This window comes from Carlito syrichta, unplaced genomic scaffold (genome assembly GCF_000164805.1).
Source record: "Carlito syrichta isolate Samal-C Ts95f unplaced genomic scaffold, Tarsius_syrichta-2.0.1 Scaffold303104, whole genome shotgun sequence".
NCBI lineage: Eukaryota > Metazoa > Chordata > Mammalia > Primates > Tarsiidae > Carlito > Carlito syrichta.
This window is the reverse complement of record NW_007247200.1, coordinates 33,769-56,931: the sequence shown is the minus strand read 5'-3', so window position 1 is coordinate 56,931 and position 23,163 is coordinate 33,769. Positions and strand designations below refer to the sequence as shown.

Sequence of the window (23,163 nt, the reverse complement as noted above, 5' to 3'; positions counted from 1 at the left end):
CAGCCTCACCAGGATAACCAGGTACCTGCTCAATATGGATAAAGCTAAGGCCAAGGCCAGGGTTGGGGAAAAGGTCAACCCAATGGCTACCCAGAGATAATATCGGGAACATACCAGCATGTTAATGGACCACCCTACTCTAACAAGATACTGAAAAAGATAAAATGAAATAAATACATGGGACATTAAAATTGCAACTAATTAAGCTATGCCAAGAAACTCATGTAAACTGGGACCAGTTCTTGCCAATAGCCCTCTTAAGAATTAAGTCTAGCCCTATTAAGCAAACAGGTTTTTCTCCTTTTAAAATCCTTTATGGAGGGCCACCCTCCCCCTTGTTAAAAATATACAGGGAAACTTAAATAAGTTAGAAAGCATCAGCCTAAGGCAGCAACTGCAGGCTCTAGGTACAACCTTAAACACCTTGCATCACCAAGTCAGAGAAAGGTTGCCAATAAGTTTAACCACAAATGCATACCTCTTTAACCCAAAAGACATGGTATAAAGAAAGAAAATATACCACCCCTAAAACCCCTCTGGAGGGGCCCTATTACTGTCCTTTTGTCTACCCCAATTGCAGTAAAGGTTCTACCCCCACAACAGCAGAGTTAACCAGCTGCTCAAACCTGGGAGTATGTGACTGACCCCTCAGCCCCACACAAACTGACCATCCAGGAAAAAAATAAACAAAACACCGGCACACTCCAAAGTTCTAAATAAATCTACAACCCTGCTCTAGTCACTCCAGAAGCTGACTAGTCAATGCACAGCCGAAGCGTGAGGAAATCTGTGGCCCTCCTTCAGCCTCACCGGAGGCTGGCTGATCAACGCATGGCAGAAGCTTGAGAAACTTGCAACTGGAATACAGATAAATTTTTAAAAGTTATTTCTCTAAAACAAACCTTTAATGTACTGCCACTCCTTGTCTCTATCTATTATAGCCTCTGCCCTAGTCTTTGCTATAGTACTAGCAAAAGCCACACCAGCAAACTGCACTTGTGGCAAAAGGTTTTTGTTAGTACTATTCTTCCTCCTATAGATAAAATGTTTCATTGTTGTTAGTTGCTTTTAATTTAAGCCTCCTTTACAAACCCGACGCATTACTCACCCTGTGCATAGAAGCTCTGTTCCTCTTCTTGGAAACCTGCTTAATTCTCCCCTGCATAGCTCCACTGCTCATAAGGTCTGTCTCTAAATTCATTAAAACCATGGTCAAACAAAAAACAGCACCTCATATAATAATGTTAAATCAAAATGATGCTCTTTAGCCCTAAAGGGGTCTAGCATCAAAGGGGGGAATGTGGTAGGGAGCTTTTAGAAAACACTTTAAAGCATATATCACAATTAAAATGTTCCAGTTTGTTAAAACACCATGCTCAGTATCTGCAGCTAAAACCACAAGCCCCTTCCTGTAACAGTGCCTGCAGTCAAAACCATAAGCTTGTACTATTGTTACAAAAAATACAAAACCTTACACCATGAAAAGTGCCTTCCCCCCAAAGCCAATGTAAAACCTATATAAGCTGAGACCTGACTGTGATCGGGGCCCAGTCTTTGCAACTGAAGTCCACTGGGCCAAATGCCAGCGTTCCCATAATAAACGCAACTTCCTGCTTATCAGCTTCAGTGTCACAATCTCTCTGATTTGTTTTCCCACAACACAAGTCACTGGAATATAACTGTCTCATCTCTTCACTGTTTTTTCCTCTGGAGACCTGAAAAAATTATTGATTAGTACATTCTTCTTTAGGGCCCAAATTGTGTGGAAAAAATATCTATGACTTGAGGAAAAAGGCAAGGGCTTTTCAGCATGATCTCGCTAAAGAGTTCTACCTAATCGCTACTTCTTTTCCCTGTTGGTCTTTTATTATAATTCTTAATGCTTTCAAGAGGAGGGTATGGCTCTTGACAATGCATTTATGTAAACTTGGAGTCAGTTCCTTGTTGGATTGTGTTTTAAAATTTTGATTTACAGCCGGGCTCAGTGGCTCAGCCTGTAATCCCGTACCTTTGGGAAGCTGAGGTGAGTAGATTGCCTGAGCCCGCGGGTTTGAGACCCACCTGGGCAACTTGGCGAGACCTCATCTCTACAATAAATCAAAAACTAGCCGGGTGTGGTAGTGCACGCCTGTAGTTCCAGCTACTTGGAAGGCTGAGGCAGAAGGATCGCTGGAGCCCAGCAGGTCGAGGCTGCGGTGGCTGGGCGCGGCCACTGCACTCTAGTCTGGGCGATAGAATGAGACTCCAACTCAAAAAAAAAAAAAAAATTGACTTACAAAATTATTTCCATTCTTTAAAATGTGTTCATTTATTCAAAATGTATGTATTGAGGGCTTATTCTGTGCCAAGGTCTGTAGTAGTCATTGAGGAAATAATGATCTAGATAAAATTCCTGCTCTACTGAAACATTCCTGTGGGATCAATACAAAATAAGGAAAAAAAGCATATGTGTATACATATATAATATAGATTTATTTAACAAATATAACAATAACATAGTGATAAGCAGTATGAATAAAGGCAGAGAAGGGTAGACAAAGAATAATGAGGAATGGGAGCTTCTTGTTTTAGTTAGAAAAGCCTGTTAGAAGAGTTGATATTTGAACAAAGACTTCACTAAAGTTAGGGCATGAATCAGGCCAATGTTGGGGAACAGTTTTCTAGGCAGATGGAGTAATTAAGTATAAAGGCCTTAGGGTAGGCATTAACTTTGAAGGAGAAACAAAAAATGTATGTCCAGAGAAAAGTGAACACTCATATAATAAGAAATAAAGGCAGTTAGGCAATAGAAGAAAAGGACATGAATTTTATTCTCTAAGATAGTGTTCTCTCACTCCTGTCTAAAGCAAATACAAATCTCTGGAGGAAAGTAAGAGGCCTTTAAATTCTCACAAGTTAAGCTCTACAAAAGGTGAGCTTACAAAGATTATCAAACCCGTAAGGAAATGGTCATAAATGAGTAATAGATAATCTGAAGAAACAACATATTATATGGCAAAAATCTTTACATATTGGAATGATTAGAAACAGATATAAACTATTAGTGAAATATTTCAAGAAATCAAAATCACAAAAATAAGTAATAGATTTTGAGAAATATATTTGAAAGAGAACCAAATAGATCACTTTTAATTGTTTTATTTAGTTCCTTTAAAAAATAATCATTAAAAGACTGATAAATTTGGCTGCACAGAAATTACTTTTTATCAAAAGACATAAAGAAAGTAAAAGGCAAGCCATGTATTAGGTGAAGGTACTTGCAGTGCATATAGACGATAAAATGAAAGTAGTATCCAGAATGTTAAAAGCTTCTACAGGTTAATAAGAAAAAAGTAAATAACAATATTGAAAAATTCGGTAAAAGATATTTTTGGGCAGTTCAAGGAACAGGAAATGCAAATTAAAGCTACAGTGTTGTAATTATTTCACGTGCTCAGATTGGCAAAAATTAAGATGTTTGACAGTGGCAAACATTCTCAACATTTGCTCTATACCTTGATATTCACAATAACCAAAAAGTGCAAACAACTCAAAAATCCATCAGCTGATGAATAGATGAATAAAATTTGGTATAATCTTACAATGGAATATTATTCAGTAATTAAAAGGAATGCAGTTCTGTTACATGGTGTAACATGGATGAGCCTTGAAAACATGCCAAGTAAAAGAAGCCAAACACAAAAGACTGCATTTTATATAACATTTATATGAAATGTCCTCAATAGGTAAATCTGTAGAGACAGATAGTAAATTACTAGTTAACCAGCACCTGGGATAGGGAGTGAAGGGAGGAATGAAAAAGGGGGAATGAGGAAATGGTGGGAAGTTACTGCTTATAGGCACAGACAACATCCTTTTGAGGGTGATACAATGTTTACAAATTATATTGTGGCAATTGTTGCACAACTCTCTATGAATATACTAAAAGTCATTGAATTGTGCTCTTTAAATGACTAAATTATGATTATGTGAATTACATCTCTGAGGAGCTGTTCTTTGGTTTTTAAGTGCTCTATACCTTACTAATGACGGTATCAATTGGCATAACTACTTTGGAAAACAATATGAAAATGGTTTCCAAACATGTATGCATTTTGGAAATAGCTGGGGTCACTCTAAGCCCAGGCCACACCACAGACCAATTAAAAAATAATCTCTAGGCATGGAACACAAGTATTATTTTTTGAAATTTCCTAGGTTTTCAGATATTTAAACATGTGTGATAACTAACCACTGCAATGTGGTATCATCTGAGAATTTTTTTTTTTAATTTAAAGGTTCGCTCTATTTAATTGCTATTACCAATATGCTTGAATTTATTTCTCCTCCATTTTGTGCTTTTTGTTTCCTCTTTTTATCTTCTAGGCTTAAAAAATGATTCTATCTTCTTAATGAGGATGGATACAATTTTGTTGTATTTTAATTTTTGCTTTCTTTTTCTTCCTTGTTTAGTTTGAAAAACCTAAAATATTTATGTACTTTTAAAGATTATCTTTAAATTTTATCAATCTAATTCCTTTGACTGCAAATGATGTTTTGTAGTTTTTATTAATTGTAATGGTATTTGAAAACTATGTATTTAATGGATATTAGAACATATTGTTCAATTCACATACAATGTTTGGTTTGCACAGGGCTTTGCAGGAGTCTTATAATAAACTATATGCCCTACCCCAACCCCTAGGATTTCAAGGACAACAAGTTGAAAAACAGATATAAAGGATAATATCTACCATGAAATATAATGGTGAGCATTGTGGCTATGAGTTGAGGTTTTAAGAGGATGATAAGAAATTGACATCTCTATGTCAAATATTTATTTCACTGTCACAGAATTTTTACCAGTAGTGTACCAGCAATGTATAATTTCTTACACTTTTACCAACGGTGGGTATTATCCCTTAAAAATGTCTTTGTTGACTTTTAGATAAAAAATAGAATAACATTTCTGCCATTACTGGTGAATTGAAATATTTTGGGGCTATTTCTGATTTCTGTCTGCTCAGTACTTTATAATTATTATTATTGTTATTATTTGTGTTATTTGACAAATGCATATTTAACTTAGCAGAGGCTAAAATATATATTTTTCCCTAAGATAGTATAGAGGATATTAGAATAATTTAACTTTGATGAATTTATTCAATCTGTTATTGTTGTCTGGTATTTCTTTTCTTTTTTTTTTTGAGTCAGAGTCTCACTCTGTTGCCCAGGCTGGAGTGTAGTGGCACGCTCACAGCCACTATGGCCTCTACCTGGTGGCTTCAGGTGATCCTTCTACCTCAGTCTTACAAGTAGCTGGAACTACAGGCATGTACTACCACACCTGGCTAATATTTGATTTATTATAGAGTTGAGGTCTTGCCAACTTGACTAGGCTGGTCTCGATCCTCTGAACTCAGGCAATCCTCTCTCCTCCCCCTCCAAAGTGCTGGGATTATAGGTATAAGCCACTGCACCCGGCTTTTAACCTCAAAAATGAGCATTATTTTGTTTTATAACTACACTGTTTGCTTGTGGGTTTATTTATATAATTATCCTTTTATTTGCCTGCTATTCCTCTTTCGTCATTCTTTTGGGATAATTTTATTTATTATGAAATACATTAGGGAAGACTTATTGTTAGTAAACACTCTTAAGTGTTTACTTTTGTTGTTGCAAAATAACCCTATTTCACTGTCATTCTTGCCTGATGATTTTACTGGGTATAAAATTCTCTACTGACGGTTATTTTTTTCTCAGCACTCTGAAGATATTATACCACTGTCTTCTGGCTTCTATTGTTGCTCTTGAGAAGTCTGACATCTGTTACATTGTTGTTCCTTTTGTAAGTAATCTGTATTTTCTCTGGCTGATTTTAAGCTTTTTTCTTTTAAGATTTTAATGTAATTGATTATAATGTTTCATATCTCAGAAGTTTGATATTCTTTCCCTTTTCTGGATCTTTTTGTTTTAAACTTTTCTCTTTCTCATGTTTTTTGTCTTATATTTTTATATATTTCCAGCATATATTACATGTCATTGAATTCCAGTTTCTGGGGAAAAAGTATAATTTTGCTGTTTCTTGTACGCATGAGGACTCTTGTGTAATGATGAATTACCCATGGCACTTATTTTTCTCCTTTTCATTGAGAGTCCAGGCCATGACTGAGATGTTTCTTGTCATTTTTCTTTAAGGTCAGATTGTTTTTTTTTTTTCCTTTCTCTGAACTTTAGGCCTTAGATAGTTCCAGTTTTATAAAGAGTTTTATTTTTAATGCCTGCTCTTTTGTAGATTCAAGGCCTTATCTCTTGAATTTTTTCACACAATTAAGATACAAACATCTAGGCAATTAAAGTCAGCAAATATCCTCAGGACAGCTTTAACTTCAGAGCATATTTACCTCTCTAGTTTCTGGTTCTCACTTCATTGTAGCTCCTCTGGATTTTCTTTACTTTCTTTTAAGCTTGGCATACTTTTAAAAGGATATTTGTTGTGTTTATCCAGCTTTTACTGATGTTTTTCAAGAAATCTGATGCACCATTTGCATATTAACAATATTAAATTCTTCTGGTTTTGAAAATGCGAAATCTGCTTTTCTTTTTATGTTCTCTGTGAAGTTTTTTATTTCTTTTTCTTAAAAGGTCTTACACATTTCTTAAGCAATTTCCTCAATACCTCATAAATTTTGTTTATATTATGAATAGGAATATTTTGTTCCATAACATTTTCCAAGTGGATAATACTGACATATATGGTCAAGTATTGATTTCTATAAATTGGTAATAACCTCATAGAAATGTCTAATAGTTTTTCAGTGGATAATATTGGATTTCTAAGTAGGCTGTTGTGCCGTCTATTTACAGTGTGTTTCTCTTTCTTTTCTGTTTGTACCTTTGAAAAACAACAACTAGATTCAGTAGGACCTCTAGCACAATTTGAAAACAATTATTGTCTTTCTTCAGACTTTATTGGCACTGCTTCTAAGATTTAACTGTTAAATACCTATATTTGTATAGGCATCTGGTAAATATTCTGAATTAGGTTAAGGAAGAGCCATTTGGCTTTAGAGAGTTTTTATGAAATAGTCCTATTTTATTATTTAAATTCTTTATGTGGGAAAATAGATTTTCTGATGTTAGTTCTTAAATATATAGCTAGATTTCATGTTGCCATTGTTTTATTTTTAAATGCTATTTATGTTTGTTTATAAAATTGGCTTAGTTTTTCTGAAGTGTCATTGTCCAATTTTATTATATGAATTAATTTAACTTTGTAGAATGACTAGTAAGATTTCCATGTTTTCATATGTTCAATTACAGTTATGTATGATTGAAATGATATACTCAATTAATGGTTTGGATGTTCTTGTAACACCAATAGTCATCATTCTCTTGTCCATTAGCTACAATAGATACAATGACCAACAGATACATATAACCATCCATCATCAATATCTATTGCCTTCTAGGAGCATAGACATTGAACTCAAATTTCAACTTTTATGTGGTTATTGCTGAATACTCAGATATTTATCTGTATAGGTCTTTCATTTTCATTTTCATCTAGTACTTCTAATTTACTATTACAATTGTAAACAGGTTTTTTTCTCATAAACACTTTTTGGAAGTTTTATATTTGATACATAATAGTACATAATTATGGAGTACAATATGACATTTCATACATGTATACATTGTGTAATGATCAATTTGGGATAATTAGCATATTTGTCACCTCAAACACTTGTCATTTCTTTGTGGTTAGAACATTCAAAACTCTCTTGTCTAGCTACCTTAGCAGTTTCTCCCTCTGCCTCTCTAGTAGTCACTAATCTACTTCTTTTTTTGTCTTCTTTTTTTTGAGTTAGAATCTCACTCTGTTGCCCAGGCTGGAGTGCAGTGGCACGCATGCTCACAGCCACCCCAGCATTGACCTGCTGGGCTCAGGCAATCCTTCTGCCTCAGCCTTCCAAGTAGCCAGAACTACAGTCATGCACTACCATGCCTGGCTAATTTTTTAAAATTTATTTTAGAGATGAGGTGTTGCCAAGTTGCCTGGGCTGGTCTCGAACCCATGGACTCAGGCAATTCATTCACTTCGGCCTCCCAAAGTGCTGGGATTACAGGCTGAGTCACCAAGCCCAGCCTACTCTCTACTTCTATGAGATAACTTTTTTAGGTCCCACATGTGAGTGAAATACCCATATGTGGTGTTCTTTTCTTGACTTATTTTACTTAACGTAGTATGCTATAACTTCATCCATATTGTTATATATATATTTTGTTCATTTTTATGACTGAAGATTAGTCTGTTTTGGATAGTGTGTACTGCACTTAAAAATCCATTTATCTTTTGATGGCCTCTTAGTTTGACTCTGCATTATTGCTATTGTGAATAGTCCTGCAATAAACATGGAACTGAGAAATGTCTTTGAGAAATCTCTGTTCAAATCTTTTGACTTTTAAAATCAGATTATTCGTTTTGTTTTGTTTTGTTTTTGCTTATTTAGGTTGTTTGAGTTTCTTGTATATTCTGAGTATTAACCCTTTGTTAGATGCAAAGTTTGAGAACATTTTCTCCATTCTGTAGGTTTTTTTCTTCACTCTCATTTCCTTTGCTGTATAGAAGCTATTTAATTTGCTGAAATGCCATTGTTCTACTTTTGCTTTTGTTGCATGTGCTTTAGAGGTCTTATTAAAATTCTTGCCCAGACTAATGTCGTGAAAAGTTCCCCATTTTTATTCTAGCACGGATCTTACATTTAAGTCTTTATTCCATTTTGAGTTGATTTTTGTAAGTGGTAAGAGATATAGGGTCTAGTTTCATTCTTCAAGTAGATATTCCATTTTCTCAGCACTGTTTACTGAAGAGGGTGTTCTTTCCCAAATGTGTACTTTTGGCCTCCTTGTTGAAAATCAGTTGGCCGTAAATGCATGGATTTTTTTTTTTTCCTGGATTATCTGTTGTGTTTTATTAGTCTGTGTGTCTGTTTCCATGCCAGTACCATGCTGTTTTGGTTACTATTACTACTTTGTACTTTTTTTTTTTTTTTTGAGTCAGAGTCTCACTCTATTGCCTAGGTTGGAGTGCAGTGACATGCTCATGGCCACCCCAGTATCAACCCACTGGTCTCAGGCAATTCTTCCACCTCAGCCTTCCAAGTACTTGTAATTACAGGCACATGCTACCATACCTGTCTAATTTTTTGATATATTGTAGAGATGAGTTCTCACCAAGTTACCCAGGCTGATCTTGAATCCCTGGACTCAGGCAATCCTCTCACCTTGGCCTCCCAAAGTGCTGGGATTACAGACTTGAGCCACCTTGTACTATATTTTAAAGTGAGGTAGTATGAAGGCTCCAGCTTTGTTCTTTTTGCTCAAGATTTCTTTGACTATTTGGGGTGTTTGGTGGTAGTATTGTTTTCTCTATTTCTATGAAGATGTGATTGCTATTTTGGTCGACATTGCATTGAATTTATAAATCATTTTGCATAGTATGGACATTTCAACAATATTAATTCTTCTAATTCATGAACATGCTATATATTTTCATGTTAGTCTCTGCTTAATTTCTTTCATCAATGTTTATTGTTTTCATTGTAACTTTTTTTCATCTTCTTGATTAAATTTATTCCTTTTTTAAAAAACCAGTTGTAAATGGGATTGCTTTCTTGATTTCATTTTCACCTAGTTTGCTGTTGGTATATGGAAATGCTACTGATTTTTGTATGTTGATTTTGTGTCCTGCAACTGTACTGAATTTTGTTGACTAGTTCTAAAAATTTTTTGTTGGACTGTAGGGTTTTCTATAAATGAGATTATGATGTCTGCAAACAGGGACAGTTTTAATTCCTCCTCTCCAATTTACATGCTCTTTATTTTTCTTTTGCCTAATTCTTCTGGCTAGGACCTCCAGTACCACGCTGAATAGAAGTGGTGAAAGTGGGGATTTTTGTCTAATTCCAGATTTTAGTTTTTAACTTTTCCCTGTTCACTATGATATTGGCTGTGGGTTTGTCATATATAGCCGTTATTGTGGTGAGGTATGTTTCTTCTGTACCTAATTTGTTTAAGGTTTTTATCATGAAGGAATATTGGATTTTATCAAATGTTTTTTCTACATCTGATAAGCTTTTGGCCCTTATTCTGTTACTATGATGTGTCACGTTTGTTGATTTCCATGTATATTGACTCATTCTATCTCTGGAATGAATCACACTTGATCGTGGTGAATGATCTTTTTGATGTGCTGCTGGATTCAGTTTGCTAGTATTTTGTTGAGGATCGTTGTATCTATGTTCATCATGGATACTGACCTATAGTTTTATTTTTTTCTTGTTTTCTTATCTGGTTTTGGTATCAGGATAATGCTGGCCTAGTAGAATGAGTTTGTAAGAATTCCTTTTCTTTTCTCTTTTTTCTGGGAACAATTTGAGAATTGGTATTAGTTCTTTAAGTGTTTGACAGGATTCAGTAGTGAATCCATTAGGTACGGAGATTTCATTGAAGGAAGAGGCATTACTGATTCAATCTTGTTACTCTTATTGGTTTGTTCAGATTTTCTATTTGTTCATGAATAAATCTTGATAGGTTCTTTTTTGGGGTTTTTTTGGGGTTTTTTTTAGTTGGAGTCTCACTGTCGCCCAGGCTGGAGTACGGTGGCCACTCCCGGCCACTGCAGCCTTGACCTGCTGTGCTCCGGGGATCCTTCCGCCTCAGCCTTCCAAGTAGCTGGAACTACAGGTGCACTGCCACACCCGGCTAATTTTTTTGATTTATTGTAGAGATGAGGTCTCGCCTGCCCAGGTGGGTCTCGAACCCGCGGGCTCAGGCAATCCACTCACCTCAGCCTCCCAAAGGCGTGGGATTACAGGCTGAGCCACCAAGCCCAGCTTTGATAGGTTTTATATATCCATGAATTTATCCATTTCTTATACATTTTCCAACTTGGCGTATAGTTGTACATAATATTCTATAGTAATTCTTTGTATTTCTGTAGTATCAGTTATAATCTCTTTTTTTTAACTTCTGATTTTATTTATTTGAGTCATCTGTCTTTTTTTTGAGTTGGGGTCTCACTCCATTGCCTAGGTTGGAATGCAGTGGCACACTCACACCCCAGCATTGACCTGTTGGGCTTAGGCAATCCTTCCGCCTTACCCTTCCAAGTAGCCAGAACTACAGGCACCTGCTACCATGCCCAGCTAATTTTTGATTTATTGTAGAAATGAGGTCTTGCCAAGTTGCCCAGGCTATTCTCAAACCCGTGGGCTCAGGCAATCCCCTCACCTCGTGTCTTTTTTTAAAAACTAACTAAAGATTTGTCAATTTTGATTATCTTTTCAGTAAACCAACTATTTGGTGATTTTTTTTAATGCTCTGTTCTTTATTATTTCTTTCCTCTGACTAATTTTGACTTTAGTTCTTGTTTTTCTAGTTCTTTGAGGCACAGCAATAGGCTATTCACTTAAAATCTTTCCACTTTTATGATATACACATTTATTGTTATAAATGTACCTTTTAGAATTGCTTTTGCTGTTATACATAAGTTTTGGTTCATACATTCTCATTTTTATCAAGACTTTTAAATTTTATTTTATTTCTTCATTGGCCCATTGGTTTTTCAAGAGCATGTTGTTTAATTTTCAAGTATTTTACCTCATATAATTAAAAATTTTATTTTCCACCTTTAAATTTTTATTTTAAAAATGAGTGGTACAATTCAGGGTTAGGTATACAAATATTAATTGTGCAGGTACCCTTGTTGATGAGGTGTGCCCTCCCTTTCCCAGGCAGTTTCCCACTACTGCCAATCCCATCTCCCCACTGCCTCATACCCCCGCAGTTTCCCACTACTGTAAATACTTTTCTTATAGTATTAGGATAGTTACTCAAGGTCCACTTGTGATTGAGAACATGTGATACTCAGTTCTTTGTTTCTATGAAAGATGACTCAGTATTATAGACTCTAAATCCATCCAGGTTGCTGCAAATTTCATGATTTTGTTCTTTATGACTACGTAATATTCCATCGTGTATACGTACCACATTTTTAAAAATCCAGTCCTCTTTTGATGGGCAGCACCGTTCTATGTTCTTGCTATTGTGAACAACGCTGCAATAAATATATGTGTGCAGGTATCTTTTTTATAGAGTGATTTGAGTTCTTCCAGGTATATTCCCAGAAGGAGGATTGTGGGGCTATATGGAAGGTCGATTTTTAGAACTTTTAAGAATCACCACACTGTTTTCCACAGACTGTACTAGTTTACACTTCCACCAACAGTGTAGAAGTGTTGCCTTTTCACCACATCCTCTCCCGCATCTGTTATTTTTTGAGTTACTGATGATGGCCATTCTGACTGAAGGTAGGTGGTATCTCAGTGTAGTTTTAATTTGCATATCTTTGATGACTAGTGAGGCTGAACATTTTTTCATGTATCTGTTAGCTGCTCGTATGTCTTCTTTTGAGAAATGTCTATTCGTATCTTTTGCCCACTTTGTAATGGGGTTGTTTGGTTTTTTTCTTTTCAGCATGTTTGAGTTTCTTATAGATCCTAGATGTTAGGCGTTTGTCAGACATAGAGTTGACAAATATTTTTCCCAGTCTGTGTGCTGTCTCCCTGTTCTCTTGATGGTTTCTTTGGCTTTGCAGAAGCTTGTCAGTTGGATAAGGTCCCACTTGTTTATCTTTTCTCTTAGGCATAGGCACTTGGGGTTTTGATCAGGAATTGGTTGCCAGTTCCAATTTCCATAAGAGTGTTTCCTGCATTTTCAAAGGTTCTTGTAGTTTGAGGTTTTATGTTTAGGACTCTGATCCATTTCGAGTTGATTTTTGTGTATGAGGATAGGTAGGGGTCCTGTTTCAATCTTCTACATGTGGTCAGCCAGTTTTCCCAGCATCATTTACTGAATAGGTTCTCCTCTCCCCAATGGTTAGTGCTTGAGGCTTTGTCAAAGATGAGTTGGTTGAGAAATTGAGATTTTGCTTCTGGAATCTCAATTCTGTTCCATTAGTCTATATACCTGTTCTTGTACAAAGCCCAAGCTGTTTTGATTATTTTAGCTTTATAATAAAGCTTAAAGTCTGGGAGTGTGATACCTCCCGCGTTTTTTGTTGTTGTTGTTGTTGTTGTTGTTTTGCTGAGGATTGTTTTGACTATCCGTGGTCATTTACGTTTCCATATGAATTCTTGTGTCTAGGTCTGAGAAGAATGTAGGTAATTTGATGGGTATTGCGTTAAGTCTATAGATTGCCTTAGGTAGAGTGGACAACTTAACAATGTTGATTCTTCCAATCCATGAGCATGGGATATTTTTCCACTTGTTTGTGTCATCTTTGATTTCTTTGAGCAGTGTTTTGTAGTTTTCATTGTAAAGGTCTTTCACATCTCTGGTTAGGAAGATGCCAAGGTATTTCAATTTTTGTGGCTATTGTGAATGGAATTGTGTTTTTTATTTGGGTTTCTGTTTGTTTATTAATGGTGTATAGAAATGCGATTGTCTTTTGCACATTTACTTTATACCCTGAGGCTTTGCCAAAGTCCTTTATTAGTGCAAGGAGATTTTTGACAGATTTTCTTGGGTTTTTGAGGTATAGAATCATGTCATCTGCAAAGAGGGGTAACTTGATTTCCTCTTTTCCTGTTTGGATACCCCTGATCGCCTTCTCTTCTCTGATTGCATTAGCTAGAACTTCCAAAACTATGTTGAACAGGAGGGGTGAGAGTGGTCATCCTTTGTCTTGTTCCAGTTTTCAGGGAAAATGGTTCCAATTTCAGTAAGTTTAGCAGTATTCTGGCTGTGGGATTCTTGTAGATGGCTCTTACTATTTTGAGGTATGTTCCATCTATGCCTAGATGTTCGAGGATTTTTATCATTAGGGGGTGCTGGGTTTATCAAAAGCTTTTTCTGCATCTAATGTTATAATCATGTGGTCTTTGGTTTTACGTAATTATGTTTATTGTCTTACGAATATTGATCTAGCCTTGCCTCCCAGTGATGAATTCTACTTGGTCATGGTGGATGATTTTTGATATGTGTTGTTGAATCCTATTTGCTAGGATCTTGTTGAGAATTTTAGCATCTATGTCCATCAAGGATATTAGCCTGTAGTTGTCTTTCTTTGTTGAATCTTTACCTGGCTTTGGTATCAATGTGATTTAGCTCCATAAAATGATTTGGGGAGAGTTCCATCTTTCTCAATCACCTGGAATACTTTCAGTAGAATTGGTATCAGTTTTTCCTTGTATGTTTTGTAGAATTCTGCTGGAAAGCCATCTGGTCCAGGGTTTTTTTTTGTATGTAGTTTTCTTATGACATAGTCAATTTCCTGGATTGTTATTGGTCTATTTATGGTCTTGATTTCTTCTTGTTTCAACCTGGGTAGGTTGTGTGATGTAAGAAAGTCCTCCATTTCCTTTAGGTTTTCAAGTTTGTTTCCATTCAAGTGTGTATAATAGTATCTGATAATCTTTTGTATTTCTTCAGGGTCAGTTGTGACTTCATCTTTTGTGTTTCTGATTGAGTTTATTTGGGCTTTTTCTCTCTTTTTCTTGATCAGTCTAGCCAGGGGACCATCAATCTTGTTCATCCTTTCAAAGAACCAGCTTTTTGCTTCATTGATTTGTTTGTATTATCTTTTTTCTTCTATGCCCTGGATTTGGGCTTTTATTATGGTGATCTGGATTCTTCTGCTGAAGTTAGAGTTTTGGTGGTCTTGCTTTTCCAGCTTACTTAGGTTACTTGTTAGGCTATTAATTTGTGGTCTCTCCATTTGCTTCATGTTTGTTTGTGGAGATATGAGTTCCCTCTTAACTACTGCTTTCATGGCTTCCAGAGGTTTTGGTAAGAAGTTTCTTAATTTTCATTTGTTTCCAGGTATCTTTTAATATCTGTTTTGATTTCCATGTTGACCCAGGAGTTGCTTAGCATCATGCTGTTTAGTGTCCATGTCTTTGTGGGTTTGGATCGAACTTTGTTGGTGTTTATTTTTATTTTTATTCCACTGTGGTCTGAGATGGTGCGTGGCAAAATTTCAATCTTTTGAAATTTGTTTTTGCTTGATTTATGGTCAAGGATTTGGTCGATCTTAGAGTACGTTCTATGTGGTGATGAGTAGAATATATATTCTGTGCTCATTGGCTGGAGTGTTCTGTAGCTATCAATTAAGTCCATTTGGTTAAGAGCCACATTGAGGTTCCAGAACTCCTTGCTGTTTTTTGTGTTGATGATCTATCTAGGGTTGTGAGTGGGGTATTAAAGTAGCCAGCTATGATAGTGTTAGAGTCAATACCTTTTTTAAGTTTGCCTAGAAGCTGCTTTATGAAAGTTGGTGCTCCTAAGTTAAGTGCATATATGCTTAGGATGAATATTTCTTGTTGATGGATTGAACCTTTTATAATTATATAGTGACCTTCTGTGTCTTTTTTAATTTTTGGTAGCTTAAAGTGTATTTTTCTGAAATTAAGATCACAACTCCTGCTTTCTTTTGTGTTCCGTTCATCTGAAATTTTGCTTCCCATCCTCTTACTTTGAGTCTGTGAGTATCCTTTCTGGTGCGATAAGGCTCTTGGAGACAATATATTTTTGCCTCATGATATTTTATCCATCTTGCCATTCTATGTCTTTTCAGTGGTGCATTTAGTCCATTCACATTTAGGCTAATTATTGAAATGTGAGAGTTTATCCCTATCATGAGGTTCTTATAGAGATGTTATTCCTGTTTGTTGTCTTTCTTTTGATTTGGGGGCTGATCATGTGTGTTTTCAATCATCTTCCTGTACTCTTATGAAGAACATTGTCACTCTTTTTTCCCTTTCTTCTGTGTTTAATACTTTCTTAAGTGTTTCCTGTAGAGCTGGTCCAGAGACAGCATAAGTTCTTAGGGATTGAATGGAAAATATTTTGGTTCTGCCTCACTGATGAAGCTTAGCTTAGCTGGGTAGGTTATTCTTGGTTGAAATTGTTTATCTTTGAGAACTTTGAAGATTGGGTTCCAAGCTCTCTTAGCCTTAAATGTTTCTGTAGATAAATCTGCTGCTATTCTAATTGGTCTTTCTTGGTAGGTAGTCTGTCCTTTTTCTCTTGCTGCCTTTAGGATTTTTTCTTTTATACCTACTTTGTTTAGGCAAATTACTACATGTCTAGGAGTTGGTCTTCTCATTTGTTGTCTTGCAGGGGTTCTCTGAATCTCTTGTGTTTGAGTGGTTGTATCACTGATGAGATGAGGGAAGTTTTCTTGAATAATTTCATGGAATGTTTGATCCAATGTGATCTCTGTCTCTCTTTCTGCCTCAGGAAGTCCAATTACTCTTAGGTTCAGCCTCTTGAAGTAATTGCTCATCTCTTGAAGTTTTTGTTCTTTTTATGCTCCTTTTCTATGTTTTTGACAAGCTTGGGTTAGTTCTGTATTTTGGTCCTCAAGCTCTGAAATTCTTTCTTCTGCTTGGCTAATTCTGCTTTCCATGTTCATCAGCTTGTTATTTATTTCTTTCACAGTATTCTTTACTGGTGTTATCTCAGTTATCAACTCCTTCCTATTTTCCTCTTGTCTCTCCTCAATGCTTCTTATTCTGTCTATTAATGTCTTGATGTCTGGGTTTGTGGTTTGAGACTAGTCATTCTGGGGCTCTTCATTGTTTGTGTTCCGAAGTCTGTTTTCTCTGTGTCTGACCTCCTAGGGGTCTGTGTGAGACCCATATTCTTCTTTTGGTTTTTCTTCATTTGTGTACATTTTCCTCCCCCCACCCTTTTCCCTCCTCTTTAATTCTGTTGTTCAGGGATGGCAGGGTTGCTTTTACTTCTGTTTGCTCAGTCTCTTATTCTTCCTTATGTGAATCCTCTTGCTTTGTCCAATTCTGAAGTAGGATTGTGGATTGGGTGTTGTACTCTTTGCAGTTTTGATATTTGAGCAGGGAGCTGTGATTCAAAATCTCTCTGCAGATCCCAGTATCCACCGACAGATGTATGGGAATCCTGGAACCCACTTCCCACCTCCTTTCAATCTTTCCATGCAGTGGGGGTATAGGTTTGCTCCCTGGATCAAAATGAGGTAAGAAAAAGGAAAACAATGGAAAAGGAAGCGGGGGGTGGGCAAGATGAAGGTGGAGAGAGAGAAGAGTAAGAAGGAAAACAAACAGACATACCAACTAACAAATGAAAAGAGACACAAAGAAAAGAGTTTAAAAAAAACTAAAGCAAACAGATAATCATACAAACACACAGTCCAACAAAAACCTGCCTATTGATGTACTCTTCCCACACACAAACAGGAATTCTAAAGAATAGAAAGAAGAAAAAAAGAAAAAATACAAAAACAAAGCAAGTACGAACACATTATCAAAAACAGAAAGAAAGAGAAAAAAACTAAAACATTAAACAAAATGAGCAAAACCAGTTTGAAAAATAAAAATAAAACAAATAAATAAATACAAACAAGGAACCAAACTCACTCTGAGTTTGTTCCTGTAAGTCCAATGTCCTTTCTGCTCTGATCTCTAGCCCCTCTCCTCTGCTCTCAGTGCAGACAGATAGGGTTGCTCACTGCTTGAATCAGATGTCCGAGGCCTACTTTAGAAGGAGGGTGGATCAGATCTGGACATGCCTGGCTTGCTTGTCAGGTCTGCCACTCAGATCTGACCTCTCTGTGTCTGATCCAGCATGGAGGAGGGGCTTCTGTTTCTCCCAATTTGTTGAGATTACCTTAGGTCCCAAGTTGGAAGCTGAGTGGAGCTGGGCAGGGCAGTGCAGATCTGGTTCTGGGACAGAAAAATGGCTGATTCTACCTGGTTCTAGGGACAGAAAAAATGGTTGCAGTAGGCATCTCCTCACTGGGCATGGGTCTTATCTCTGGCTCTCCCCAATCCTCTCTCTCCACTGATCAGATCCAGGGCTCTTGCTGATACGCTATAACAGGTGATGGTGTGGGCCAGGCACCAGTTGATGAGAACTAGCTGGATTCAGCAAGCTCTTCTCTGGAGCGTTCCGCGAGCAGTAGATGATCCTGTGTGTGATCTTGCGCACCCGTGCTCCAATCTCAGGGTGGTGGGGGCTTGCATTCACCCTCAGAGGGGGGACCTGGGTGCACGAACCTGAGTCTCCTCTCAGATGGACTTTCACTCTCCCATCAGTGCACGCCTACTCATGCAGAGAGTTTTTATGGATACTTGCCTCCATGGAGACTCTCACAGTCTGACCTGTCTGGTCGCCATCTTAAGCTCCTTAAAACATTTTTAAAAAATTTATTCATTTTAAAGGTGCAGGGTACAAATAATTTAAATTTTTAAAAATTTGATAAGACTCATTTTGGGGTCTAACATGATCTATCCTGGAGAATATTTTATGTGCTATTTGGAAGAATGCATATTCTGAGATTGTTGTGTGGAATGTTCCACAAATATCTGGTAAGTTCATTTGGTCTAGAGTCCATTCAACTCTAATTTTTTTTTCTGTCTGGATGATTTTTCCATTGATGAAAGTGAATGTTTAAAAATCCCCTACTATTATTTTATTTCTGTCTATTTCTCCCTTTAGCTTATTAATATTTTCTTTATTTTTTAAATTTTTTGTGTTCCAATAAAATTTTATTCATGAAAATAAGCATTTAGTCAAATTCGAAATGAAGATCATAGTCTGTTAAACTGTGATCTACTTATCCTTCTCAGAACTAATAAAACAACGAATCCCGTGTTTATCAGGAAATGACTTGGAAAAAAAGTCTTTAAAGTGGGTGACTTAGTTTACCTCCACAGTCTTTTACAAATCACACTGGACTGCAGAACTTCCATGCTGTCAATTAATGAATTGATATATCCTTCTCTCCATCTCTGATTCATTCTCTCTCTTTCTCAATCACACACATATATATACACACACCCACACACACACACACACACACACACACACGGTGATAAGATAGCTGCTGTGCTTAAAAAAATTTTTTTTTCTTTTTGAATCGGTTTTCACTTTGTTGCCTAATCTGGAGTGTAGTGGCATGATCATGGCTCACCGCAGCCTTGAACTCCTGATCTCAAGTGATCTTCCCACCTCAGCCTCCAGAGTACCTGGGACCACGAGCACCCCTAACCATGCTGGGCTAATTTTTTCAGTTTTTTGTAGTGACTTGATCTTGCCATGTTGCTTAAGCTGGTCTCAAGCTCCTGGGCTCAAGCCATTCCCCTGCCTCAATCTCCCAAAGTGTTGGGATTACAGATGTGAGCTACCACCCAACCTGTGCTTCAAAATTAATGAGAAATTATAAAGACAGATTCATATGTGCTCTTACGGGTGCAGATGTAACTCTGTGGCATGAAAAATAAAAGGACCTTCCCAAATAGCAGGACATCTTCTTTTCAGCTCAAAAACTTCAGCTAGCAATGAGAGAGCTTCAAGGAAATACAGACAGAGTTGAATAAGGTAGAAGAAACACCTCAGGTAACAAGTTGCAATCAATGGGAGTTAGGAGGAGTGGTTTCTTCATGCCATGATGCAGGAGGGAATCTTTCAGCAGATGTCCTTGCATTCTGCAGGCACTTTTATTTTAATGTTTCCTTTATATATTTGGGTGCTGCAATGTTGGATGCACACACACACATAATTGTTATATCATTTTGCCATATATGCACACACACACACATAATTGTTATATCATTTTGCTTCCTTTCTTCTTCTCTTCTAGTCTTCCTTTGTGTATAAATGATTATTTTCTGGTAATATATCTTGATTCCTTTTTTTAAAATTTTCACTGTATTCATTTTAGGCTTTTTGCTTTGTGGTTTATGATAAGGCTTACAAAAAACATACTGTAGTCATAATGAGTTATTTTAAACTGGTAACTTTGATTACAAAATAAACAAGCAAAAGTTGCTTGGACGTTTTAATGCCATTTTTCCCTCATGTTTTGAATTTTTGATGTCATAATTTATATTTTTATATTGCCAATTTCTTAAATTACTGTAGTTCTTACTGTTTTAAACAGGTTTGTCTTTTAATCTTCATAGCAAAGCTAAAAGTGGTTTATACACCACAATTACAATATTAGAATATTAGACACATTAGCATCCTTTTATTTGAAGAACTCTCATTAGCATTTCTTGTAGGACTGGTCTGGTTACCATGAATTTCTTTGGATTTTTTCTGTTTGGAAAGTCTTTATCTTTCCTTCATTTCTGAATGATAGCTTTTCTGGGTACAGTGTTCTTTGTTGGCACTTTTTTTCACCACTCTATTTCTTTTCACTCCTTGGCCTGTGAAGTTTCTGCTAAGTGTGTTGGATCTCTCTTATACATTGCTTCCTGCTGCTTTTTTTCTGATTTTGGGATTTTCTCTTTGTCTTTGACCTTTGAAAATTTGATTATAATGTATTTTTGGCCATTTTTTAGGGGGTTAAGTTTGATTGGTGGCCTTTGACCTTCCTATACTTTGGATATTTCTTTCTCCATGTCAGGAAAGCTTTCTATTCTTATTTCTTTGAATAAGCTTTTTATCCATTTGTCTTTTTCAACTTTCTTTTTAACACTAATGATCAGAATATTTTCTTTTTTGATGTTTCAAATATCCCATTAGATTTCTTCATTTCTTTTCATTCCTTTTGTTTTCTCCTCTGTGTATTTTCAAATAACCTGTCTTTGAGCTCACTCATTCTGTTTGATCAGTTCTGCTATTGTATGTTCTCTATTGCATTTTTCCATTTAATTCATTATATTTTCCAGCTTCAGGATTTCTGTATGATTTATTATTTCAATGTCAAATTTTTATGATACATTTCTATATTGTTTCTTTGTTTTATGGAAGTTCTTTGAGCTTCCTTAATATAGCTATTTTGAATTCTTTGTCTTAGATATCACACACCTTCATCACTTTAAGGTCAGTCTCTGGTACTTATTTTGTTCATTTGATGAAGTCATATTCTCCTGAATGTTCTCCTTCCTTCCTTCCTTCCTTCCTTCCTTCCATTTTATTATAAATGTGGGCTTCAGGTAAGGATTAACTACAAAAGTAGACTGCATGCAAGTGTTTAGGCCTCCAACTGGGCCTTACTCCCCCTGCTTTGGCACCTGGTATGCTTTCTGTTGTTAAATGCCCTCCTGAATGTTCTTGATGCTTATGGATGTGTGATAATGTCTATGCATTTTGAAGGATTAGGTATTCATTCCAGTCTTCACAGTTTGGTTTTGTTTGTGCCTGTCCTTTAGAGCACCTAAGCACCTATCAGAGATTTTTTTCTTTTTTTTTTTGAGTTGGAGTCTCACTCCATCGCCCAACCTGGAGTGCAGTGGCATGCTCACGGCTACCCCAGCGTCAACCTACTGGGCTCAAATGATTGTTCCGCCTTTGCCTTTCAAGTAGCTGTAACTACAGGTGTGTGCTACCACATCCGACTAGGTTTTTGATTTATTATAGAGATGTGGTCTTGCCAAGCTGCCCAGGCTGTTCTTGAACCCGTCCTCTCACCTTGGTCTCCCAAAGAACTGAGATTACAGACTTGAGCCACCATGTCTGGCACATCAGAGATTCTAAACAGACTATCCGTTATGTTCCCTGAGTCAATAACTAGTGCAGCTCTCTCAGCACTAAAGGACATGTTAAGTTCAGGCTTGCTACTAGTCTTGTAATGGCTCTATAATTGATGTGGCTTTTCACCTAGGTAGACCTGAAGAAGACCGAAGGAGGTTACTAGGGCAATATAGGAAGTCTGGGCAAGGACCCAAGCCCAGAAGACTGTCCTGGTGGCCCAGACAGGGTTGCCTTCCAGCAGGTACCCACCCAGGCAAAGTAGATCCCCAAATGCAGTAAGAGGGACTAGAGCTGAGACTGGGCTCCCTCAGGATTTGCAGTTGGATGGAGGCTGGCAAGCCCATCTAGTTGACTTAGACAGGTACACATCTTATAACATGTCCCTGCACAGGTGGAATAGTTCTGTGACTTCAGCATGAGTGGCCAGAGCTGAGACTGGGCCTTCTTTGGATCTCCTGTGGGACAGAGACTGAAGAGTCTATCTTGTTGGCTTAGATGGGCGCATGTCTCCCAGTTGGTCCCTGCACAGATGGGATAGTTCCCTGACTGCAGTGGAAGGTGCTAGAGAAGACCAGACCCTCTTGGGATCTGCTATGGGATGGCAGCTGGTGAGTCTGACTCAGCTCAGATAGGTATATATCTCCTTGCATGTCTCTGTACAGATAGAATAGTTCCCCACATGTAGCAGAGGGACCAGAACTAAGACTGAACCCCTTAAGATCTGCTGTGGGACAGAGGTTGGCAAGCTCATCATGGAGGCTCCAACTCCAAGGCTGTGAGATGAAGGCATATCTCCCTGTGAGTCCTGTATGAGCAGCTCTGAGCTGGAACCCCAGCTGAAGGGGCTCTAGCTGTGCCATGGGGCAACTTTCAGGTTCACTACCAGGGCTGATGTCAACAGGCATAACATCCTTTCCACCTAGGTACTAGTGTATATGATTCCCCCTGAACTTTTTACCAGATGGTTCTGGTTGTAGGCTTAAGCCTAAATGGGGCTGTAGCCAAACCCATTGGGGAATGCGGGCATTTCTAGGTTTGAACAAGGGAGCATCACTGGCAAATCAGCCACCCAGGTGCTCATCTGCACTCTCAAAATGATCCTTCTAGGGCTTGGGCTGCACCTGGGTTTTACAACCTCCTACCTGAATTTTGAGTATTCCACAAAGAGACTTTTGTCAGTAGTTGGGTGCAGAATTCTTGTTTTGAGGGAATGTGAGTGGGTTACCTCCTATTACCTCCTATTCTACCATCTTACTGATGTCACTCCCATTCTCACATATAAACATTTTTTAATTCCTTTGTATTTATGGAACTTTTTTCTCCCTTTTTTTCCCCCTAGTGATTTGGTTGTGTGCTTAATCGGATTTTTTTCTATATGTCACGTTATTGAGTTATTGAAATTTTCAAATAATTTGAAAATTTGCTTTTATTTTTGCTAACCATTTCTGATGTTTCTAAATTTCTAATTTATTCAATTTCTGATTTTTATCTAGCTCATTTTTTTGTTTTGTTTTTTTCACCTTTCTTGAGTTGAAATCTTTTTTATTTTATTTTTTTTGAGTTGGAGTCTCTCTCCGTCGCCCAGACTGGAGTGCGGTGGCTGCTCCTGGCCACTGCAGCCTCGACCTGCTGGGCTCCGGCGATCCTTCTACCTCAGCCTTC

General features: G+C 37.1%; 1 protein-coding gene across 3 annotated transcripts in view; it reads left to right on the top strand.

The window, feature by feature from the left end:
• Positions 1-23,163, top strand: part of LOC103260036 (zinc finger protein 420) — a 46,425-nt gene that overhangs the window by 15,318 nt on the left and 7,944 nt on the right. Inside the window, exons 1-2 of one of the 3 annotated variants that reach the window (XM_021712141.1) lie at positions 4,711-4,747; positions 5,743-5,827. The exons of 1 other annotated variant lie outside the window; for it this stretch is intronic. The gene's annotated coding sequence lies outside the window, so the exon portion shown is untranslated. Of the gene's footprint in view, positions 1-4,710; positions 4,748-5,742; positions 5,828-23,163 lie in introns of those variants that run through there. One more of the 3 variants, XM_021712140.1, reaches the window with a different exon arrangement.